General features: G+C 39.2%; 3 long non-coding RNA genes across 3 annotated transcripts; all 3 read left to right on the plus strand.

Moving 5' to 3' along the window:
* Positions 1 to 1678: 1678 nt before the first annotated feature.
* Positions 1679 to 3625, plus strand: LOC137327381 (uncharacterized). The gene is made up of 3 exons (XR_010964441.1): positions 1679 to 1733; positions 2787 to 2870; positions 3566 to 3625. It is a non-coding gene; the product is annotated as an uncharacterized lncRNA (long non-coding RNA).
* Positions 3626 to 7839: 4214 nt separating this feature from the next.
* LOC137327378 (uncharacterized) lies at positions 7840 to 9817 on the plus strand. Its single transcript, XR_010964439.1, has 3 exons — positions 7840 to 7918; positions 9074 to 9163; positions 9733 to 9817. It is a non-coding gene; the product is annotated as an uncharacterized lncRNA (long non-coding RNA).
* Positions 9818 to 11505: 1688 nt separating this feature from the next.
* LOC137327377 (uncharacterized) lies at positions 11506 to 24564 on the plus strand. The gene is made up of 4 exons (XR_010964438.1): positions 11506 to 11579; positions 13353 to 13436; positions 20089 to 20178; positions 24520 to 24564. It is a non-coding gene; the product is annotated as an uncharacterized lncRNA (long non-coding RNA).
* The last annotated feature ends 1875 nt before the right edge of the window (positions 24565 to 26439 follow it).

The following is a 26439-nucleotide window of genomic DNA, read 5'->3' on the forward strand; positions in this document are numbered from 1 at the left end:
TCCTACAGTGGGGCTTCCTGCCACAATCTTATGACTTAGTGGCAATAGTCTGAGGCAGGCTGATACTTGAGAGGGAGATGAGTGCTTCCATGATGGTGATGGGAGAAGAAAGAAGTGTGTCTCCAAGCCACTGTGGCAACCATATAAATTATTTTTAAAACAATTTCTTGAGAAATTAAGGGATAGTTCTTCAATATTTCCCACAATGTTCTGCCAGGTGATTTGTTTTTGGTCAGCGGAGTGTCTGTCACGTGCAGAAACCTATCACCGTGTTTGAGTCCCCAAACTACCTACTGAGAATCTACACCCACCTGTAAGGTTTCTGTTTTCTCAATATGGAGTGCACATAAGGACACATCATAAGGACACATCCCACTTACCCAAGTTCAGTGACTTAGTTGGCAAGGTCAAGTCTTAGGGACTTCAAGTGCAGGGGTTACTGCTAGAGTTTAATCAGCTAAAATCCCACAGCATACTAGAACTGTTTGTCCAGCCAGCACCACTCTACCCATCGGGGCATTGGCTTGCAGGGTTATCTGGAGCTGAGTAGGAAGAATCAGTGCCTAATGACAGATTTATCCTTCTTGGCCATTAGTGAGCGAGAGTGGTTGGTGAACAATCAACCGTGGCTTGGAGTTCTGCGGGCCTGCCTATTTCAGGTATTAGATTACCAAATCTGCCATTGAGGGTTCACTTGGTTCCAAACGTCTATCACCAGGCATGTCCTCTTGAAGCCACTTCAACCCAACGATCCCACTTACCTCCTCCTCCTCCACCCCCCCCCCCCCTCCCCAGGAGGATAGTCACTAATTAATCACCAGAAAATTGACAAATACAGGTTTGGGTCCTCCCTAGGTGGGCAGAGGTACAAGGAGCACCTTACGAACAGCAATGAAAGCATAACTCACAATAAAATGTGAGTGGGTTTCCACCATCCTCCTGACCACATCATATCCCATTCAATAATGGTTCTGCCAATTAGAGGTGTGGAGCTTCAGCAACAGTCGATTGCTTCTTTATAATTCAATCATGGTAGACATGGTCATAGCTTGAGCTGCAGATATACCCAACATTCCACAATTTTGGGTGCGCATACAGTTTGTGTTTTGACTTGGTGTTCTTCGTGATTGAATATTGGTATAAATGCAGCTTAAGTTATGATTTAGTACCTACCATGATTGAGTATAGCTGCAGATAAAATTATGATTAGCCCATGCTCCACTGATCTTTCAGGTAACTACATTTTACAGGCCTATACTTATAACTGCGTTTGAGTTGTTAGCTCTTTTTAAGCTTTGTCATACAATTTGAAGTTGTAGGTCAGCTTTAGCTAGTTTTCCAATTGGCATGTATGACACTGGGAGGTGCATGAGTGTCCATTGTTATCTGTCTGTTTTCTTTCCCCCACTATTGAGAAAGAAATAGTTTCTTAACTTCTTTCCCAAGTTGTTAAGCAGAGATTTATACTTCACTAGGTGAGCAATCATTGCCTCAAACCTGTTTCCTGTCACTTTTGTTGCACAGCTTGTTTATGCTTCAATCCACTCCATTGGTGTGCTGCATATCCTGGACACCTAAAAAATATTCTATTTGATTTTTACCACAGTTCGCATAATGTCAGTTTTATTTGCTTTCTCTGAAATGAATTACAGAACCTGAGATACGGTCCGCCAGCATTTCACCTGTCAATCCAACTCCAGAACCTGTTGCTATGGACATGCAGAGATCCACAGGTAGTTCGATAATAGGTATATCATAGAACTGCCTTTGTCATAGAGAGTGGAACCTCTTTTAAAAAAAAATGTCAATATTAGGAATTGAGTACCTTGACTTCAAATGTATTGTCAGGTAATACAGTAATATGTGAAGTAAGTGAAGATGTTCTTGGAAAGCAAATTTTATGATCAGTAGAACTTTAAAGAAGCATTTACCAGAAATGTGGTTTTTGGTGAATGTCAAAATCATACCTGTGAGACAGAGTACTTTTATAAAGCATGCTACTTGGACATTAAACTGTATCCAGGTTAATTATTTCAAACAGGTGTATTGCTTAGCCAAAGCGCTGCATCTAAATGAAAAAGATAATTACTGCACATAGGAAGGATTCTCGTTTCTCGGCAGTGGACAGTATCTTAATCTATTAATAAATTGCTCCTATTTATTATCGGTGATTTTGGATAGGATGTATTGCTGGGTCAGTTATATTGATTTAATATCTTGGATCTCAATTAGAGAAGAATAAGTGTACTTTTGAAAGAGTGTGTCTTGTCTTATGATCATATTTTTAAATTTTATTTCCTACCTCCTGTTCCCTGTTAATTGTATTTGTGTGTTTGGATGAGTTATGTTGGTTATTAGATAATAGAAGGTAATGGATTTAAAAATTAACGTGCACAGCTTGAATGTATATCTTTGCCTTAAAGGATTTTATACTTTTTATGTAAAATGGTGTTATCCTGCATGCAGTATTTTGAAATTGAATGAAAGTTTGAGTACTCCATTCTTTGGTGCTATTTTTATCCCTTTTTTCCTCATTCTGAAATCTATGGATTTCGTTAAAGTACATTATCTGAAAATAAACTTAATTTGTAGTTGACTTTGACATAGCACACTTTTCTTAGTCAAATGAAATATTCTCAATCGATATTAAGCTATTAAAATATGAATCTGTTATGAATTTGGTGAACTCTAAGTAGTGACATTTGTTATTGATCACAGTTACTATGACATCAAATAATATCAGCAATCACAGACATTTCTCTTTGTTTCTGTGAACAACATTGCAGAACCTGAGGTTCCTTCCTCTACTCGTTCATTTTCGTCCAGTTCAAACATGGCTCCCAAACTTGATGACGAGGAACAGTTCACAGGTAGCTTAACAGATATAGCATGGAAAGCTATTTTGCAGTGAATACTGAAATGAGCATAATCATTGTGCATATTATATTCAAATACATACATCATCAATACCATATGGCTTATACACTGCTGAAGGATTCACTTGTCACATACGAGCATGCACTAGCACAAAGTGCATTGTCTGGTCAATGGCTTTTATTAATGTGTTGGTAAATAAGGATGCTTTTGCAAAGTACACTGACTGGTCCGCAAACTGCATGCAAGTAGAACATTTATAAGAAATGTATTCACAGATAAATAAAGCCTATCTTGCCTGGGCACTGCACATTATTTAAATGAGAGATGAATCATTGCTTTGAAGGATTACGTTGTTTGTCCATGTTGTGTCTTATTTGGCTGGTTACTTTCATCATTATTACGTGCACTTTCTATTTCCACACCTTCTGCTTTAATCACAGAAGTTATACAAAATATTTTACTTTGTGTTGCAGCATGGATTTTATGCAGTGTGCTTAATGAAGTATATTGGTGCAGTTGCTACACGGTTTCTTACCTGAAATTTAGTCTGCCTACTGTTTGCATGAATTGTGCTCCTTTGATCATATGGAGCTTTTCTATGGACGTTGAGTGAACTGCATTGTCCCCTCTGTGAAGAAGATTTTTCAGATCTGTTATAAGGTTTGTTTTTCTCTGGAAAAAAAAACAGAGCTCGAGGAACCATCTTCCAAAGACTCATTTTACTTCATTTCACACACAACTTACGAACCTGATACTGTGGATAAGCAACAATTCACAGGTAGTACCTTTAATAGATATAGGATAGATGTTTCTCTTTTCATCAACAATGATGTGTCTTATCATTGTGCAATATCGTTATAAGTACTTTACAGTATATTCCATTAATATCATCAGTCACAATTCCTTTACTCCTTTACTCACTTTGTCAGTAAACTCCATCTCAGTTACTGATTAACAAGAACGCTTGATTAGTATACCTTTCTTGAACTGTAAACTGTTTTTTGTTTGTTGTTGAACTTTAAAAAGTGTTTTGCTTGGACAACACACTGAATCTTGCCCATTGCTCTTTTCTCTTATTCCATATTCATTCCTCTTGCATCAGTGTATTTCCATTAAGTGTGTTGTGGCTATTTCACTGTTATTTGATTTTGATATATTTAGATAGAACTTATTGGCAGGAATATTTCTCTGAGCTGTTCCCGCTCTGTTGGCATTACTTCACTAGAAGTGCGAGGGAAACCCGCTGCACTTCCGACAAAGAAACACTGGCGGAGCAGGAGCATCTCCAAGGAATTTCCTGGCCATTGTTTACTCAGTAGGCTCAATTTGCTGTTCGATCAATGAGATGATATGATACATATTTGGAGAGTAATTATGTAGTATCTTACCTGAAGTTTAATTACTGGGCTGTATTTCTATGAATAGCCTTCCTTGGCCAATGCATTGTATTGCACACAAAACATCTTTATTGAAATGAGTGAAGGGTGTTGTCTTTTCAATGCAGTCTGTCTCTTTCAATGTTTTTTGAGTATGTGAATATCAATGTAACTAATTAAATTGCAGTATTACATAATTATGCAATGCCAGTTGATATTTCGTGGCATTGAATCAGAAGATATGCTATTTTATAACAAGGGGCCACTAAACCTTGTCAGCAAGTGACCCACCTGCTCCCAACAGGGCTAAATACAACCTCCCCCCCACCACCGCTGCCCCACAACAGAGTTTGTTTTCTCTTTCTCTTTCCCCCACTCTCTTTGCCCTCTGCCTCAAAGGGTTTCTTTTCCTTCAATAATCTCTTCCTCTCTCAGCAGATTCTAGATCACCCCATCCCATAAATTGGTATCTCTCCCTCTATTTTCTCACCCCCTTCCATTTAACGAGATCTCTTTATTCTGTCTGAAAATAACAGGTTTGAAAACTAGTGTATCTGTTTTAGGTTCAAAGACATCTCTATCTGTCTGTCTCTTTCTCCTTAGGCCCTAACAGGGTGGATTGCTTTCATTCTCTGTCATTCCACCCCCCGCCCCCTCAACTGTTTCCGAAGAAGGTCTCTTTCTCTTCATTACCTCTCCTAGCTGATCTCTTCATGGCATTGGCTGTAATGTTAGCTGCTAAGATGAAGCTGTGTTTAAACAGACTTGTCCCTATGAGGAAATGGGCATCTGTTTCAAAATGGCTGGCATCTCCTCCAGGTTATCAGGATCAGGAGAAACCAGCAGGAAATGCTTGACTTGTTTTTCCCAACATTATTCAGTTGTGATTTGTTTCTGTCTTGTGAATATGACATTTGAGTAAATCAGATGCAAATCTGACCATGCATTGCCTGTGTGACAAAGTGTGGTATTTTCAAGAATGATACTTTGAGGGTGATATATGTATGCTAAACTTTCATACATAAAAATAGTTATATTTTGTACATTAGACATTTTCTGGTGTGGCATTTAACATAGTTATTCTTTTCTAAGGATGAGGGAGAAAATAATAGGTTTGAAAACTGGTCCACCTGAAGATTGCCTGTTGGACTAGTTCAAAAACTAAATTTATTAAAACCTCAGGCCCTTTTAGAAAAGATGTTGAAACCTGCATGTAACACCATTAGGTGAATTTAGGTGATAGATTAAGTGAATGGGCAAAACTGTGGCAAATGGAATTCAATGTGGACAAATGTGAGGTCATCCACTTTGGATCAAAAAAGGATAGAACAGGGTACTTTCTAAATGGTAAAAAGTTAAAAACAATGGATGTCCAAAGGGACTTAGGGGTTCAGGTACATAGATCATTGAAGTGTCATGAACAGGTGCAGAAAATAATCAAGAAGGCAAATGGAATGTTGGCCTTTACATCTAGAGGACTAGAGTACAAGGGGGCAGAAGTTATGTTGCAGCTATACAAAACCCTGGTTAGACCGCACCTGGAGTACTGTGAGCAGCTCTGGGCACCGCACCTTCGGAAGGACATATTGGCCTTGGAGGGAGTGCAGCGTAGGTTTACTAGAATGATACCCGGACTTCAAGGGTTAAGTTACGAGGAGAGATTACACAAATTGGGGTTGTATTCTCTAGAGTTTTGAAGGTTAAGGGGTGATCTGATCAAAGTTTATAAGATATTAAGGGGAACAGATAGGGTGGATAGAGAGAAACTATTTCCGCTGGTTGGGGATTTTAGGAGTAGGGGGCACAGTCTAAAAATTAGAGCCAGACCTTTCAGGAGCGAGATTAGAAAACATTTCTACACACACAGGGTTGTAGAAGTTTGGAACTCTCTTCCGCAAACGGCAATTGATACTAGCTCAATTGCTAAATTTAAATCTGAGATAGACAACTTTTTGGCAACCAAAGGTATTAAGGGATATGGGCCAAAGGCAGGTATATGGAGTTAGATCACAGATCAGCCATGATCTTATCAAATGGCGGAGCAGGCACGAGGGGCTGAATGGCCTACTCCTGTTCCTATGTTCCTATCTGCAGGCCACCAACAAATGCATTTTTTTTTAAAAAGGGGACAACAGAAGTATAACTCATTTTGAGGAAATTCTAGGTTGTATCTCATACCTACAGCATCGACCTTTGTAAAAGGTCAACTTGGCATAGGATTACGAAGTATTAGCAGGGGCAGTGAGATTCATTAGAACCTTGGAGTGCAATTAGAAAGCAGGTCAGTGAGATCCTGGGAGAAGTCTGGAGAATGGGCCAAAAATTATTCCAGAGAAAGCTTCAAGCATTGAGTAGGATGACTGCATTGATTGTTGGAAGGAACCAGGAGCATCTGTTGAGGGACATGTTTTGGTGACTCTGGGCCCTGAAGACCTGAAATTTCAGTACAAGAAGAAAACATCCATAGAGGGAAACTTAGTGGATCCAATGTGGAGTCCTGCAATGGATTTTGAAAGCCATTAAATAGTCTATTTAGGGATTGGGTGTCCATTTTTTTTTTAACCTCAGGTAGTAAGAAATGGATTGTAAAAGCCTGGGGTATATTCCTTGGCACTGCATTAGATTAAGTTAATAATGATGGGTACAGCGTTGCTTTCAGGTTATTGGAGGAAGCTGTAACAGTGCATGAATTGGGGGTAAAAGCAAATTTTAGGCTTTGGTTTGATTAATTTTGATTGAGACTGAGCCAAAACTTCAATATTAAGCTTGTTCACGCAGGTCTTACTTTTGCTATTTGGATAATATGCAATAAAATTATTTTTTTCACTAATAAATCACAAGTTGGAATTGAAACATTTGTCTTCTACTATAATATCAGTTAATATTCTCAGTCACAGAAACATTGCTTGTTTTGCTCCAGCAATCATATAATTGAGCATTCAGCCTGTGACAGTTGTTTAATTCTTAAAAAGTTGCTTCAAAAGTTCCTCTGGTCTTGATACCACATACAAGCCAGGACTCACGAGCAGTTTCAATAATTGCTTTACCATAGGCATTAGCTGTTCGTGTGCTGAAGTGAGATTGATATCAATCGGAATGCTTTCACAACTGTCAAGGTTTAGGATGTCAGTGTAAAATACTTTACTTGGTCATGCCCAGAAGTACATGGACTAAATAAGGGTACTTCAAAGAAACAAAAAACCTTGTCACTAAATTATAAGTAAATCAGATGTAATGTTTCCAAAACTGAGCTCCAGATCCCATTTAGAATTTAATTTGTTCACTTGCATGAAAAGTACATCATTCAATCATTATATTGTACTTTTTTGGAATTCAAATCACTTTGGTTTAGTCAAGGATGTTCACTAGTTAAGTTTCAAGATAAACCACTTTTACAGACTCTATTCTGTGGTTAATACACTGTATGTGTTTCCACTCCAGAAAAATTAATGAGATGTGTTGAAAGTGGAAAGTATAAATGTTGTCTTTTACTACAGTTGATGTCAGTTGCTGATGTCATTTATCCCACATGGTCAAAGAACTTACTTTTTTAATTTTTCTAAAATACATTACAGAATATGGGGTACTATCCTCCATCAGCTCAAATATTATCACTTTACATACGACTTCTGAACCTGATGCCATGGACAAGCAAGAATTCACAGGTAGTTGTAGTAATAGGTCGAACATGGTTGTGAGCTTTACTGTAGAAAGCACCATTTGCATTGTTGGATGAGCTGTATCGCTCAATCAAAATGCTATATTTTGCATTAAGTGTGCCAGCTAGGGTTGAACAAATAAACTTTGAAGGAATATACGGTAAGGTGTCAATCCACTGTCTGTTGACTAATGTCTTTTTTATCTTGATTCATCTTGTCTCCATCAACCTTTTCCCGCTAGTAATTACATTTGTATTGCTTGATTTTGCTTTTATTCAGTGTGAAGTATACCCTTTGGTCAATAAAAGTATTTATTGTCTTCCTCTTGTCTTTACATTGTTTGTATTGTCTCAATCTTCTTGAAGTTAACAGGCATGCTGCTTCTTTATGTGAATTCAGGCATCCTGTGCATCAAGTTTAATTTCCAAAGTTGGGTGAATTGTTTTGTAAATTGATATCTTCTTTAGCTTATTTTGTGCACCAATTTCTTTCATTTTCTGCTTGAATCAATTTATTCACTTAGATTGTATTGTGTGATCAATAAGTTTATGTGGGAAGAGTTTAACTTTGTTGCGTGTGCCACCCAATTAGTGAACAGTTGGATAAATTAAGTTTCTTTAATTTACTAGTTTAGCTCAACTCAATTATAAAATCTACCTGGTCATGCAGTAAAGTAATGTAGCTCCACATTACTTGATTGTTAAATATTTTTTGTTAACAGAACAGTGCTGTAAAATTTCAATATTTTCTGGAGCATATACCAAATCTTTTCTTAAGTATTGTCTTGGCACCAGGTGACTTTTTCCTAAACTGCAGTTGGAATATCTTTTTGCTATATTATTATGCAATCAATAAAGACTAATTTAAAAATGTGCATCAGAGTACTGCTTGAGATATGGAGAGAGCCTCCTCATTAGAATAAAATTAGGTTGTAACAAAGCTTTTGTATCATGATGTGTGAGTCCAGTACTATATAGTTATTTTGCATTACCTGATCAATATGCAGTGAACTTTAGGTATTTTTCTTTAGCATTTTCATTTCTGAAGCATAAGACTTGTGAAATTGAAGAATAACTTTTATCTTATGCCAAATTTGTCAAGATGTCAGTTAGTATTTTAGATCACAGAATTTGCTTTTTGTTTTCTCTAACTAAATTACAGAACCTGAGGTTCAATCCACCGACAATTCATTTTTCACCACATCAAATGCAATTTATGAATTTGATTCTACGCAAAGGAAGCAGGTTTCAGGTAGTACATAGAAATGATATAGCATGATGTGCACTTTCTTCACAGTTGACATGTGCATCACTGGAATGCAGCACAGACACATCATCAATATAATTAGTCTTTATGCTTTCATGCCCTTGAAAGATAGAATTGTCATGCAGTGTGTACCAATACAATATATAATAATACTGAGCAATAAATCAGGATAATTTTGTAAAGCCAAGTTGCTTAAACGGTATCTTCAAGAATAATCAGTTCTGATGTTTTGGAACTTCAGAAAGAATTAGGCCTTACACAGGATTCAATGCTCACACTTGCATGAACCATATTAATAAGTCACTGTTTTGCATGGAAGTAAAATTAGAATGCTTTTGTGAAATCAGTAAACTGCAGTAGGTAGATTACTTCAGAGGACTGCTTGGCTTGATCAATATATTCTATCATGCTTGGCCATTATACTGCATCTGTTTTCATGGCTAATATGTAAATTAGGTATGCTGTTAGCTATGACATTTGTCTTCTACCTCAAGTGCAAAGTAATCCAGTTGATTGCAGAAATGTTTTGTTTGCATTCTCTGAATAAATTACAGAATTTGAGGTACCGTTCTCCAGCAGTTCACCTGTCAACACTTTAAAAACATCTAAACTTGATGCCATGGACACGAAGCAATCCACAGGTAGTTTCAATAAGAAACATGAACTGGCTTTGAGTTTTTCAACATACATAAACCTGTAATTCTCGTGCATTATTTATATATGTAAATGCTATCATTATTATCAGTTCTAATTTTCTTGGCTTGAATAACAAGTCAATAAATCAGAATGCCTTGGTAAGAAAATTGCCAAGTCAGAAAGTAACATCATTAACCTCAGAAAATCTGATTGCCCAGCAGAGAATTTAATTAGTGCATTTGCATGAAGTGGATTCCTGATCAATAGAATATATTTTGAATAGAAGTAAATTGAAATCTTTTGTGAAACTTATTTCCTGATCAGTAACTTACAGCTATCTTAGAATCTTAGAATACATGAGAGGAATGTATTACAATGTTAATACAGTGCAGCTCTATGATAGAGCATTGTACTTAGGATGGATTCTATAACTTTGTCAATACACCATTGATCAGTATACCTCTCTTCTTGAATGGACTGCATTATTTGGGGAAAGAGAGGAATATCCCAGAATATTTTCCTAAATTGGCCTACGGTTTCGTCTCTGTTTTTTGCCTCTTGCAGGAGATTGCATGGCTGGTGAGTGAATGGAGGAGGAAGGGGGTGGATGGGGGTTATGATGTGCAGAATTACACTATTATTGTATAGAGCAGGCTCGATGGACCAGGTGATCTTTTCCTGTCCTTTGTTTTCATATGTTAGTATGTTATGTGAAAGCACTGCTTTCTAAAGTGCTCTGTATGAATAAGTGCACTTTGAAGCATTGTTTTACAAGGTCAACACATTGTATTTTGACTTTTGAGTCTGGTGATTATTGAGTGTGTTTGTAGAAAGCTGATCATTCTTAATGGTTAAAGGAAACAAGCAGTTGAAGATCTTTAGATATGAAAGAAGAACTACGGGAAAGCATGAGAGACTCTAAAGAACATAATGGCCAGAATAACCGAATGGCTCAATCAATAGTAGTTATTACTCTGCCCCTATTACTCTGGTACATTGGACCATACTGTTACTCTGGCCAGTTTACACTGTGAAGACCTTCATGCTTTCTCCAAGTTCTTGTTTTTTGTCTAAAGATCTTCAACTGCTTACTTCCTTTAACCATTAACCCTTGTGAATACATATCTAGACTGAAATCCTAGCTTGATAGGTTTCTCTGAGGTAATTGTGGTTCCACATTTGATTCACAATAAAGGGAATGATCCTTCATTGCTTCAGCTCTCCTATTCACTATTAATGAGTTATAATCAGGACTTGGTCAATATGTTGTGTTACGTAAATAAAATTATTACATGTTTTGTAATGTTACCGTCATCAAAATGGTTTTTATGAATTTGTTACCATGAATAGTGCTATCTTGAATGAAGTTGAGCTTTCACGACTCTGTGGTGTCTTTTCAATATGTCTCAATATATTGGCACACATTTCATCCATTTGCTCGTCCTTCTATTGATTCAGTGTACTTGCTTCAAGTGTATTGTTTGGCTATTAAGCTTAGTCCAGAGGTCAGTTTCGTGTGGTATTTTTGTGAAATCTATTACTCGGTCAAAACATATTGATGTTCATATGTCTTTTTGTTGTTGAACGTGAGTGCCCGGACTCTGACTGTTGTGTTCTACCACAGCTACAATAGTGTGAATTAATATTTTCAATTACCGAGTTCTATGTTTTCTTTGATACATTGCAGAATTTGAGATACCTTCCTCCAAAAGTTCATTTATCTTCACTTCTGAACTTAACACTGTGGACAACCAGCAATTTACAGGTAGTTTCAACAGTAGATAAAGCATGATGTGCATTTGTTCATTCTAGTTATCATATGCACTTCAGTGTACATTGTGTACATTATGTACATATTCACTTGTCATCCATATCATTAATTATGATGCTTCTATACTTCTGACAAAGTGGGATGCTACACATTGAATGGAATTGTACTTTCTGGTCACTACTTTATAAAAAGAGATATAAATCTAGATGCTTTTGTAAAGCAAATTGCTTGGTCCATAATTTGTGTCTAATTGAACACATGCAAGTACTTTATAGCATGAAAATCACAGTTAATTTCACTTTGTAACAGTATCTAAATGAGAGATTAATCAATGTGCTTGAAAAGATTGCTTTACAATGTCAATTTGCTCCTCCTTTCTTTACTGGTCCTATCCTGCATCCTTTCCTTTCAATCATGGTATTTGTCTGAATTATCAGTATACTGTGTTCTCCCTGTGAAAAGTATTGTTTGTTTGCATGAAGCACATTGCTTGGTTACTAGCTATTATGTTTGGGGTTTAACCCATTTGTTGAAGGGAAGCATATTCATTTGGGCACAACACCCGTTCTGTTCCTCAGAATGTTGATACCAGAAACCTAGCAAAATGGAAGTGACTGAAGTTTGGGGGCTGTATACTTAAAAATAGCATTGTGCTTGTGCAGAATGGCCAAAGTAACAAAATGTCCAATTCCACATGTGTAATGCCATTTTCTTAACGGGACAGATTAAATTCCAAATATCCAAACACTGAATAATTGCAGATATTTTGACCGTAAATGCAGTGGGGCATTTTTTGGATTCATCCCTGGAAGCTTGTCCCTCCTGAGATTTATTTGGCTAGGCATTGTATCTCAGTGAGACCAAAATCTTAAAATATTTCAGTTCTTTTTGTCTCTAAAAGTGGTAATGATTTTCTCTTTTGTAAAATGTTACCTTTGGAAAAGTTAGGATGGACTAGGGTTTAGAGTGTCAATTGAGGAAAGCAGAGAGTTTTGGCTTTAAAGGGCTTGGAGAGTTTGTTGGGGATGCAGTAGAGATTGGAAAATCAGCATTCTCTTCAGCCTGGGAAGAGTGTTAGACCAACTGTGGAGCAATTATTCAGAACCCTGAAGCACCTGGGAGAAGCTTTCACTGTTGATAAGAAAATCTGAAGTGTTAATCCAGGAGAGTGGAATATGTACCAGTGGAAACTTGCCCAAAAGTCTAGGGTTCTGGAACATCAGCTTAAGAAAACCTTGAACATCTACCCAGGTAGGGAAAGTATTCCTCAGAGGAAAGCTGGACCAACTGGCAGAGGAGATCCATTATGGAATCTGGTGGAAATCATCATTGAAGAAGTCTACAGTGAAAATTTTTTTGAGGCATGCCATGAGTAAAGGTAGAGCATCAGTCTTGTCAATGGAGAAGTTTTGTTGGGTGGTTGGCATGATTATTAGACCATATGGTATATATTTAGGTTTATGGTAGTTTCAGTGGCAGTTGGAATATAGGTGTATTGAAGAAATGATAATTTTGGTCAGTGAATTTTCATTGGCTTAACTCAGTCCAAATGGATCCCCCAAGTCTAAGGTGGTTCAGTCATCTTTTACTTTTGCTGCTTAGACAATACACAATAAATGCAATTTTTTTTTCTTGATGTTTGTTTTGAATGGTGAAACACAGTTGGCTGTGCCACGAGCTATAAGTTCTCTTCTATTATAGTTACAGTGATGCTAGCTAATTTTCTCAATCAAAGAAATGTTTTTATTTTTTCAATGTACATGCTAGAACCTGAGGTATCCTCCACCACCAGTAAACTTTTCATCACTTCAAATCCAATTGCTGATGTCAAGGGCCAACAACCATTCACAGGTAATTTCCGTAAACAATACACAGCAAGATGCACATAGCTTTTGTGTGATGATAATGTAAATTCTTGGCATCTCTTAAGAATATAGGAACAGACATAGACTTTTTTTTTATTCGTTCATGGGATGTGGGCATCCCTGGAGAGGCCAGCATTTATTGCTCATCCCTAATTGCCCTTGAGAAGCCATGATGTGGAGATGCCAGTGATGGACTGGGGTGGACAAATGTAAGGAATCTTACAACACCAGGTTATAACCTGGTATTGTAAGATTCCTTACATTTGCCCTTGAGAAGGTGGTGGTGAGCCGCCTTTTTGAACCGCTGCAGTCCGTGTGGTGAAGGTTCTCCCACAGTGCTTATCTAGCTCTAGGAATTGTTTCATGACCTGGTCTAACTATTTTTCCAAGACTCAATATTAGTAGTTTCCTTTATGCCTCAGACACTCAGATCATGTTGGCACCTGGAGTGCTTGACTTAATAGTCTAATTCCTAATGTGGGTTGACCTACTTCTGCCCAAAGTAGTCAACAGGTGGATATGGACACAGTGAAACATACATGTACTGGAGACCAGGAAGAAAGCAGATGCTGGGGGTCACGAAAGGAGGAAAATTTACAATAATCTGTTTATACATTAACGCTAGGAGCATTAGAAATAAGTTGACTTAATTGAAGGCAGTGATGACAGTGGGGAATTACAATGTGCTGGGAATAAACCCAGAGGATGGAAAGAAATGTAATGTTCAGGAGTATAGAGCGTTGAGAAAGGAAGAAGTGGTCAGGAAAAGAGGGGGTGTAGCCATATATGTCAGGGACAACTGGGAGGTAAGCGACGTTGATCCTATGGGAGGAGGTAAGCTAGGTAATGAACTACTTTGGTTGGACATCTCAAATGCAAAAAAAAATCATGCTAACCTCATAGGGGAAACGAGGTCAACACAAGAAGGAGAAAGGTTTGTTCTATGAAGAGACAATAAAGGTGAAGGAAAGTTTATTCATGGGAGACTTCAATCAACCAAATATGAATTGGGAAAACTGATGTAGAGTCAGAGTTGGTAAATGTAATGCATGCCTGTTTCAACACTCATAAGACCTAGCAGTCTTAGTAGACTCAATTAACACTCGACATGTCCAAGCACTAAACAGCAGCAATCAACAAAGCTAATAGAATGTTGAACTAAATAGCGAAAACAGTAGATACAAGTCAGAGGAAATTGTGGTCAAACTATACAGTGCAAAGAAGACTATGAGGCTGATCCCTAGTGATCCTCTGATTAATGAGGAAATACTAGAGAAACTTGGGCTATTCAGCCTGAAAAGGAAACCCCCTGAAAGATGAATAACATAGTTAAGCGAATAGAACAGGTAATGCAATGTTCAGTTGATACAAAAGTTCTATGTGATTAAGCAGATGCAAATATAATCCTGGAAAGAATAAGGGACTACAAAATAGATCGGGCAGTGGGTCTTGATGGCATTCACCTGAGGGTACTCAAAGAAGTGGGAACTGTGCTAAGTGGGCCCCTTGTTTATATATTTAACAGCTCGCTAGAATCAGGGATTGATACCATGGACTGGAGGAAGGCTTATGTTGTGCCAATATTCAAAAAGGGCAACAAATCAGAACCGGAAAATTCTAGGCCCATTAGCTTGACTTCAGTTAGAGGCAAGTTGCTTGAAGGGATCATTAGAGATCCTCTGTATGACCACCTTCACAGAGAAGGGATCATTAGAGATCTTCTGTATGACCACCTTCACAGTGAAGGGATCATTTGAGATCCTCTGTGTGACCACCTTCACAGTGAAGGGATCATTTGAGATCCTCTGTGTAACCACCTTCACAGTGAAGGGATCATTTGAGATCCTCTGTATGACCACCTTCACAGTGAAGGGATTATTAGACACTGAACATGGCTTTTGGAAAATAAGGTCTCACCAACCTAGTTGAATTGTTTGTGGAAGTTTCTAGATTGGTGGATGAAGGTAGCATGGTTGACATTGTATACTTGGATTTTCAAAAAGCTTTTGACAAATTGCCACACGTAAGTTAGAATCCTAAGAGGTTGGAGAGGGAATTGGTTGCATTGATATAGGCAAGGGTTGTCATTAATGGTAATGGTTCTGTGTGGAGACCAGTTACTTGTGGAGTCCTGCTGGTATCGATGTTAGGTCCATTGCCATTTACAGTCTATGTTAATGATCTGAATGAAGGCATTGGGGGAACTGTTTAGAAGTTTGTGGATGACACAAAGAATTGTGCTAATGTTAGAACCAGAGTAGTTCATTCTGTAGCTGTCCCCCTTTCACAGAATCAACTATGTTTACTTCCCAGGTATCCCTGGCATGGGGCTACAACACCTCCTTATGTTTTATTTTGTATGGGAGATAAAGAATATATTCCATTTCCTCCACTCTCTGTCCTTATAGATTCTCAAAATGATAAATTAATGGAACCGATTAAATTGGACACAGCTTCATAGTTTTCACTTCTACCAACTACAAATTGGATTTAATGGCTTAAATGAATTTTTCTTGTTACTCCATTCAGCCTTTGCAGGGCACATGCTTCAAACCACACCCCGGGCTCAATTTTCAAATGGAAGTCTGCGTGCATTGGCGGGGGGGGGGGGGCAACGAAAATCGGGAAAATCCGGAGTGGGAACGAATCCTGGCTCCAATCTGCCAACTTCCACATTTCACACAGACACACGTGTGCGCGCGATTCAGGAATCCGGAAGTCCCGCCGGCAATTAAAGCCGGCGAGCTGATATTTAAAGCAGTCATTAAGATAGTTAAATTTGTTAAAGTATTTCATTTTATGGTGATTGAGGCAGGGAAAGGATTTTCATTCTGCCTCAGCGTGATTCCCGTGCTGTGTGAAACACTCCCTGTTGAAAGAGTCGTGTTTCAGCTGGCAGCCATTTGGACATTTAAATCCCTGTTTGACAAATGGGGATAAAAGGTGAGTTATTGCAGCAGGGGAATCAGTTTTCTCAGACAAACTTTTGGCTGGGAGATCTTTGTATTTAGACTGAGAGTTCTTGGTTTCCACTCAGAATTGTTCTGTTTACACATATTGATCAACTTTCCAGACCCGCTCAAACTGACACCATCAGGATGGGGGGCGTGATGGCTTCCGTACCTGTGCCACCTTCCACTCATGTTGGACTCCTCCATTCTCTGCGCTATTGTGGAGAATGTGCGTGGCACCTGTTCCAGTACCTTGCAAATGTGCTGTTGTCCCTCGATCATTCTCCTTTTAAAAGGATGGCCCCCAGGGTTCAGCATCTACAACCGGCTGAGCAGAGCCTGGAGAGGAGTGCTCCCACTGACGCGGACTCTCCACAGCTATCCCTGCTACCAGTGTCTGCTCATGCTCACGTGTGTGGTGAATCACCAGGTGCCAACCCAACTAACTGACTACTAGGACCCACCAAGGTGTGAGTATTTGCGCTGGTGGATGGCTCGCTAAGATGTGACGGTGCGCCCTCAGAGGCCGGGAGCTCCTCTGAGGAATTGCCCTCTCCCATCACTGCAGTCGTTGAAGGGCCTGTAAGAGAATTGAAGGCAGTATTAAGCATCATCACAAATGTGTCATGTTGCGATGAGCATACTGAGGTGTTCAACATGGCAATCATTGTTAACATCAATTCATGTTGTGTGTGGTGAATGTTAAAGTTATGTCACCAGACGTTTGTGGGGTGCCAGTCTAGGCATCCCCGACGGACAGGCACTCGAGAGTGCGGCTGATCTGCAGGGCCTTCTCCTCCGCGTCTGTGAGGACCACTATTTGTTGTGGCCCCCCCTCCAGTCCTTGCCCTCTCGCACGCATTCTGAGTTCTCTTCTAGGAGGGGAGAAAGTACAGATGTGTGAGTGAGTGATGGTAAAGTAGCCAACCGATGAATGCATTGCTTTGGGTGAGGCTGACCATGAAAGAGGTGCATCAGAGGTTGAGTATGAGACAGAGACATCACATTGGATGAGGATTGGGGTGAGTGGTAGTAGTGGGGTGACAGATGAGGTGAGGAAGTGCTGAGAAAGTGAAGGTAAGTTGAGGATGAGCCTTAAGTGGGTGTGAGGAGTGATTTGATGGAGTCTTGACAGTGCAGAATAAGTTGTGGGGGGGGGAATCAGTAAGTGTACTCACTAGTTAGGTCATTGAAACGCTTCCTGCACTGGACCCAGGTTCGGGAGATGTTGCTCCTGCTGGTGACCTCCTCTGCCACCTCGAGCCAGGCCTTCTTGGTGGCAGAGGCAGGGCACTTCCTCCGTCAGCCAGGTAAAAAATTTCCCTCCTCCTCCTCACCTCGGCCAGTAGCACCTGGAGTGAGGCATCATTAAATCTTGGAACAGCCTTGTCCCTGTGCTGCTCTGTATTGTGTGTTCTTGGTCTTTGCTACAGCAAAATCCACTGGAGCAATGGTCCTTCATATGTAGACGCTCCAGCTGACAGCTCGTCATGCTGGTGTGCAGTCCGCCCACTGTGCAGCCCGCCCACTGTGCAGCTTTCAGACCGCAAACCCAGAAGCCACATTAAGGGCCACCAATTGAGTTGCAATTGCGTGGGGAATGGTAAGTTTTTATTATCCGGGTTTGCCGCGCGCCCATTGACCCCACCACTGCCATCCCACTGCCAATTGGAAATTGAGCCCCCGATGTTTTAGTCAGCTTATGCAATCCCTGAATCCGTTCTTTGTTTACAGTTCTTCATGGCAACACTTACATCTGTGCTAATAATCTGTTGTAGGAACAATCTCAAATTTACTATGTACCAATGTCAGCAAGTCCAGACACTTTAATGAAGACAAAGATGAATTGTTGTTGAACAGCAGTTCCTGTTCTCTTTTAAAATAAAGAACAGGAACTGGCAGTTCTGTAACAATTCAAGTTTGTTTTCAGTAATGTGTTTAAGCTTATTGCTATTACACAGAAATCCTAACAGCAGATGTAAAGCACAGATGTAAGCATTTCTGTGAAAAATTATGCACGATACTGCACAGATGTTAATGTGAATTTTGAGCATGTGTTTGGTGTGCTGTGGTCAGCACTTAGAACATGTTTAAACCTATATAGCTTTGGGTTAGACTGAATTTAATTAGTATGCTGCAGTAAAATGTATTACTTTCTCAAGTCATTGGGCGAAATTGGACCTCGGGCGTTCCCATTCTCCTCCCACCTCCCAGGACCTACCCAAGTATAGCTGCTGACATTGCAGTCAGCCAAAATTGGTTCTGACCAAGTCAGCAAGCTGCCTCTCGATGCCCAATAGGTGCCCATAGCCCACCGGTAATATTAAGATCGGGCCCGAGGCTCATAATATGACGAACCTCCTGGTTCAGGCATGTGTGGCAACCGACTTCATGCCTGAAACCAGGCTTAATCCAATTTCTCCTCCGTCATTTCTTCCTCTTCTTTCACTTTGATTATTACCTTCTTTCCAGCTATGATTTTGAAACTGTTACGGAATATGCAAATTGCATGACTTGTTGATCTCAGAAACATCAAATTGAAGGGTACTTGGTTTAGGAGGATGTTAGGGTACTGTTTTCTCACATCTATGACATGGGTTTGAATGAAACATAAATCAACAGGGGGCAGTTTTCTTACTCTAATGGTGATAAAGGTCCCAGGTGTTATAAATTGATAGCCAGGTGGTGAAGGATCGAATTCTAGAGTCTAGTCTTCAGTTGCCTCCAAGCCTTTATTCACAGAGCTCCACATTATACCCACACCACCCTAGATCAGTTCTCTTATCAGTGGATACAAGAGAGTTCTCAATTGATATGCACCATCTGAATATAATTCAGAAGTCTCAATAGTTACTGTAGTAATTGTTCCTTTTTGTATGTTCATCAGCCAAAATCAGATTTAGTTTGCTGCTCCTTCAATGGCTCTATAGACTAATGTATCATCTACTGAAGTAGACTAGCAGTCAGAAATTCCTGAGGCAACAAATATTTCATCAGCTCACTGGAAGTGAATTGTCTGGTCCATATATTGGGGGTAATTTTAACTTTTGGCGATAGTGTAAAACGGGCAATATTGGGTCAGCTGCCCATTATACACCTCTCACGAGTTAAAGATGTATAACGGACAGCCAGTCTGATATTGCCCAATTTACACTATCGCCAAAAGTTAAAATTATTTTTTTTGTGTTTAAAGTGATATATATGTAGTAAAACTTGTACAAAGGGACTTACCTTCTAACAGCAAAATACATTGGCTATGAGTTGTATCAGGATGCTTTGTGAATTGTACTATATTGTGTTACAAGTGAAATTTATTCATTATGATTTTTAAGTATATTATATCATCAGTGCATACATCATTGCTTCTTCCGATCAGCCACCGTAATTTTGGTGGACAATTGGCGGAAACCTCGTTCATGTGGTTTATCTACCGATCTTCCACCAAAGTTACAGGGGCTGATCAGGAAAAGCCCTGAGGAAATTCCCGGCGAATGTTTTGCGGTTATTTGCACCATAATTGCATGAGGTGTGTTGCACGGCCAATACTTCAGTCTGTGTTTCGCACGATGAAGCTGTACAAAATCATTATGTCTGACGTGTACATTATGTTGACATGATATCCAATTATAGACAATTCTTTAAGGAATACTATTATCATTTTGGTATTTGGTTTCTTATGAATTACAGGCCATGAGCTGCCAGCCACTGATGTTTCATATGTGTTCAGTCCAACCTCTCCTTCTGAACATGATAGCACAACAGTGAAAGAATTCACAGGTATTCCCAAAAATACTTGAGTATGACTATTATGTCATATAAATCATGTAGAATGCTATTTATTGGTATCTGTTCATCGTGTCTTTTGACGTCCATGTTTGATGTTTCTGTTAATATGCTGTGAAGTTCCAGAAATAAAAATTCTATTTAATACTTTAAAAAATGTATTAATCTTTTTTTTTCTGTTACATGGCCATCTTGAAGTGAACTGATGAAATTTCATATAGATATAGACAAAAATTTAAGCCCAAGGGCATAGTTCAGATATGTGGAAGCCATAAACGTTATACACTGTGCTGCTTGGGTTAAATTGCAATGGTTATCCAAATTAGGAATAGAATAAATATTTATACATGCATCCTATTATAGAACATCACGGAGATGTTCTGAACTTCAGGGCATGGATTAAAATAATACCAATTGGTGAGAGTGTAGGGTAGATATTATGTTGCGTTTAGTTTCATGTAGTGCTCTCTGTTTTGCAATTAGATACAATGTAATGGATCGGTAGTTATGCAAAGTGTAATGGATTGGCAACATTTCTCACATGGAGTCTTTTTCGTACTTTTGTATGAAATTTACTTAATAGTGCACATTTCAGTGGTTTTAATGGATGTGTTTTCCCGTTGAATGGGCACTTAAATGTGTATCTTATTGAGTTTATCTGCAATAAAGCTTATATTAAAGCTCCAATTTTGCGATCCCTGCAAAAACTGTGCTACACATCCACGTCACAGGCATACCTGCACCTGTGGTGCAGGGGGTGGGCCACACTGAATTTTGTGATCTAAGCCCCCTGCCCCCCCCCCCCCCCCTCAACTTTAATAGGAAAAGCTTGCCCAGTTTGGCTGGAGAGCACAAAACCCAGCAAGGCAGTGGCTTTTAAAAGGTTTCCGTTTGCTATACAAGGGGAAACTGTGGTGGTGGCAGAAAATTGGACTAATTATTCAAAATATCATCCATGGTGGAAATGTATGGGTAGTACTGCTCCCTCTGATGCTGTAGAATTGGAGGTGCTGCTGCATGAAGTGCACCTATTTGAGGCTGATGACCAGCATCCAATAAAAGCAGAGGTGCCGGTTGCATGGAGGGAGGCTGCTAACCAAGGCAATGCAGTCACCCAGTTCTCTTATACCTGGCTACAGTTGGGGAAGAAGTGCTCTGGTGTCAGTATTAAGTTGCAGGATAGTGTGCTTCTTACATTAGCATGCATTTCTTGTGGGACCCATCAAGCATGGCCCTAACTTGATAGAGAGCTTCCACACCCTCTGGGAGACACCGTTCCAAGCATTGTGTACAGTCATTGCCCTTTTGCACACACTCTTTCATTGTGCTTAAGTTGCATAGCAGATTTTTCTGACGGTATCAGCCAAAGAACAGCAAATGGAGGCTGAGCTGCCCTGGCTGAGGTGCTCCTCTGCTGTTACGGGATTCTCATTGGGAACAGCAAATAGAGATGTAGAGGACAGGTTCGTTCTCCTGTGAGCCATTCCCCGAGTGTTTCTTCTTCAAATAATACGGGCACCATGGAATTCTGCACCATGAAAACATCATGGCTGCTTCCTGGATAAGAGCCGCTTACATGCAGAATGATGTTTCTGTGGTCAGATATGCCATGAACATTAATTTATTGCCAATCATTTCCCTTTATGAATACAATGGGGCTGATATGAAGACCTCTGATGCCCCACTTAAGTACTATGGATGATTCTTCACTAAAGGGAGTCCTGCTATCTAGTGGTCGCTGTGTGCCCTATGCAGCTGATGTTTCCTTTCCACAGGAGAAATGCTAATGGTGTTTTCCCTACGGAATGCAGCAGTTATCACCTCCGATACATGTGTGAAATGCAGACTGCCTGATGTTGCAGATGTTTTCTGGGGTGACTTGGAAGAATGTAGTAGCATGAAAGCTCCATGTTGTGATAACCTTTACTTCTATCGGAAGAGCTATCTCCGATCCAGATATTGTTCACCAGCTAAAACACCTCTCTGCAGCCTGTCTGTGACGACATGCTCATGTACAGGTCCATGTGGTGTGTTGTCAAAGCACTGTAGGGTCTTTGCATCTGCATTTGTTGGCCTCACCGCATGTAATCCCAATGTGCATTCTCATCGTGCAAAGCTTCACACTGGGAGCACTAAATTGTAACATTTATTTTTAAGTGTGTTTTATGAGTTGTAATTTGGTGTATCAGCATTATCAATGCGTTAATATATTTTTACCCATGCTCCCAAAATCCCTCCTGAGACTGAACTGGATTAATGTGTAGACTCAGCATTAACTTTTCTTTTGCTTTTTTAAGGGTTAGGTAGGAGCTAAAGGCTAAAGGTTTGAGAGTATTGATTGGCCAATGCATTGTGGATAGACTAGAATTGATTAAGTAGTTATGAATGAGGAATACTGTGCAGATATACATTTATGAGCCATAATGTTTTGTTGAGTGATCACAGAGGTCTATATTTGGTTTCTTTGTTACCCCTTGCAGATGCCGAGCTGCCAGATTCTGACACTCCATATGTGTTTAGTCTAATCCCTGTATCCGAACTTGATAACATAGGAAAAAAAGAAATTGCAGGTACTCCCAATAGTACCCATGGCAATGGGTGTAACTGGTGCAACGTAACATTATCCAAGAATGTGTTTCAAGTGTCCATTTCTTTCCATTGCTCATTTGTTATTCAACAGTCTACATTGATATTTCCCTTCACCATGTGTAGTGCCTTGTGCAACTCTTTTCTTCCCTCACTACCTTACTTAAGAATATGTTTATTGTTCAGTATAATCTTGTGTTACCTGTCTGCATTCAACTAAAATGATGACTGGTAGAACAACACAATTCATTTAAATATAGACAGAGGTTGATGTGCTGAAGCAGAGGTCATGATCAAACCTGTCGCAAAGTGATACGAGGTATCTGTAATGATCAATCAACATGAAAATGGAAGAAAAACATATAAGTACATGTTGTTAAAACTGTCACAGAAGTTTTATAGTGTAAGCTGAAGTGGTATAGATAGGTGAGACACATCCAATAGATGCAATGCACCTTTTCACAGTTCCATTTCATGTTTTTTGTTTTACTTCAGTGAACGTGTAATCATTACACCATGTCTTGCATGGAGTCTATTCATTCCTGTTGTGTGAAATATATTAACTAATCAATGTGTTGTGTAGTTTATGCATTTAAATCAATATGTTTGCCAAAATTGATTTATTTGATCGATTCACTGGGGACTACAGTGTCTTGATGTCCAGTGCAAAGCTATTTATTGACATCCATTGCTCATGCTCGTCAGCATTTTGTATTCATATTCCTGTTGTGTTATGTGATGCATTTTGAAATACAATTATATATATTATTTTAGGAATTTAAACTCTAATATAGGGGTAATAAATATACTGTAGGGTAAACTTCATGAGGAGTTGCTCGGAGGGAGAATTGGGCACAAAGGTCAGTGCATTTGATTTTCCAGTGATTAATTTTCATCACTGGAACAGCAGGAGTATTGCAGATTAGAGAATTGGACACAGTGGTCATTGTGGTCTTTCAAAGTTTGCCGTTATGTCTTACATGAAGTCTCTTCAGTGTTCTAGTGTGAAATGTATTTGATAGACAATCATGGTTTTCAAGGGTTATGTTTCTCAGAAATATATTGGATGGCCATTGAGCTATTTTCTCATGAGGTTTAAAGGCTGTGCTTGCATAAAATCTATTTCCCAACCAATATTGTGTCTTTGATGGAGTTTAAACATTGCTGGCGTGTATATTGTCAGTCATCACGTCATGCTTATGATTGCGTAATGAGTATTGGATAACCTATCCACAGTAGTTTTAATGACATTTTGTTTGCATTAAATCAATATATTATGGAGGTGAATTTCTATGGGGGTGCTCCCGCTCAACCACAATCAATTCAGCGGAAAATCCACTGAAACTTCGGAGAAAAGGCATATACACCGTTTACGCTGCTTTTCCAGAGTTTTTGCAGTTCTTCTGCCGAAGTTACAGTGGGTGAGTGGGAGAGCACGTGCAGAAATTCACCCCCTATATCTTTCACAAAATTTAAACATTCCTGCAATGTAAAGTGTGTGTGTGTCATCAAATCATTTGTCGTCATATTGAATGGTATTGACTTATCCATTGTCTATCACAAAGATTTATTTGAAATAAATTAGTTACCGAAGTTGTCTTCAGTAATGGTGGTTTTGAATACTGAATGAGAAACCAATTCTACCATGAGAATTGCCTTAGCACTAAAATACAAAAGCACACTTTTATCAAACCTAGTATTGTTTTGTTGAGTGATCAGAGGATTGCATTTGGTTTCTTTGTTATACAGACCATGAGCTGCCAGACCCTGACACTCCAACCCCAGTATCTGAGATTGATATCATAGAAGAGAAGGAATTCACAGGTACTCCAAACAATATCTATCTATGGGCTGCATATTTTCATATAAATGTTCTTCTGCATAATATTACAAGTATCACTCATCACTTTCTCATATTATTCAACAGTCTTCACTCATGTTTACCATTTCTGTGTGGCGATTCATGTTAATATTCATTCTGTATCTATATTGGTTTTAAGAATATTTAGGTTACCTCTGCTAAATATAGTTTTCCTCATTCTTTGAAAGAGATTGAATCTTCACTCTGAGGCAAAATATTGCTGCCAAAACAGTGAAAAATTGAGGGGGTGATTTTCATGTGGAATATACATCAGGGAGGTGGGGGGGGCGGGAGGGCGATGGCAGGGTGTGTGCAGCACCCGCCCAGAGGACTTAGCAGGAGACTCGAACTGTTTTGGTTCGGGGTTTTCATCATAATGTGATTGGCGCAAAACACATTCCCCCATAGGCAGCTCGGCGATCTGGAGGTGGGAAATCAAGCGGGGCAGCCAAATTAGAAAGGCCTACAGCAGCACTTTAAAGGGAAGGGGTAAATGCACTGGGAGTGAAAAGAAGCACTACTTTCGAGCAGCAGCCAACACTTTTGCAGGACCCACAGCAATGAGGACATTAAAGATGAAAGCCTTTTTGTCAGTCCACAGCTGAGAAATGAAATGAGAAATAGGTTGGGAGGGAGCATAGTATGCACAGATTAAACTTGAAAATAATGAGTAAGATCATACTTATGATGCAATTTCTAGGCCCTGATCTTTTATTGGTAGATGATTTATGGATTTATCAAGAGAAAGTCAGTCATGCCATCTCTCAAGTTCAGCATCACTCAGAACTTACTTTCACACAAATGTGACCGTTTTTGCAAAAACATATAGGTGCTTAAGACTGAAACAATGTGCTACGAATATTACAGATTGCAGCCAACATTATTATTACCTCCCCTCTTCTCTCAGAGAGCTGGGAACAGATTTTTAAAATTACTGTGAAACAAAAGTGGTGTTTAAAATAACAGTAGCCTCTGATTTATCCTGATGAATTGGTAATTCAGACAAGATTATTCTGACTCTTCGCTTCTAAATTTGTAATTCTACAAGACGGAGATAGGTGGTGAACATCATTGTCCAGAGTTTGTACTTCAGCTACAACAGGAAAGAAGTACTTTCAGCTGTTCTTCCCATAATTTTATTGTAGGGTGTCAATTATTTTGTGCCTGCACAAAATTCAGAGAGGGAGTGGGTAGAGAACAGGTACCACCTGGTTAATTCATAACCAACTCTAATACTAATGCATTTTGATATGCACAAGGTGAAGCAGTGTTTTTGCAACATGTTTCTTTATTGGTGCTTATACTTTAAATACAGATTTTATATATTTGGGGAAACCTATCTGGTTTGTTATTATGGAGATAAATATTGCTTATAGATTACAGCTGAAAAGTATTACATGGAATTAACCTAAGCAAATTAACAGTAATGAAGAAATGGCATTAAAGAGTGATAAATCCCTAGGACCAGATGGTTTTCATCCCAGGGTCTTAAAGGAAGTAGGTGAGAACATTGCAGAAGCCCTAACTATAATCTTCCAAAGTTCTAGCGATTCAGGAACCGTTCCTTTAGATTGGAAAATTGCACATGTCACTCTGCTATTTAAGAAAGGTGAGAGAGGGAAACCGAGGAATTATAGACCAGATAGCCTAGCTTCTGTTGTCGGGAAATTACTAGAGTCTATAATTAAGGATAGAAAATTTTCAGCTGATCAGAGAGAGCCAGCATGAATTTGTAAAGGGTAGGTCATGCCTGACGAACCTGATTGAATTTTTTGAAGAGGTGACTAAAGTAGTGGTCAGGGGAATGT

The sequence above is a fragment of the Heptranchias perlo genome, chromosome 11 (assembly GCF_035084215.1).
Source record: "Heptranchias perlo isolate sHepPer1 chromosome 11, sHepPer1.hap1, whole genome shotgun sequence".
Taxonomy (NCBI): Eukaryota; Metazoa; Chordata; class Chondrichthyes; order Hexanchiformes; family Hexanchidae; genus Heptranchias; species Heptranchias perlo.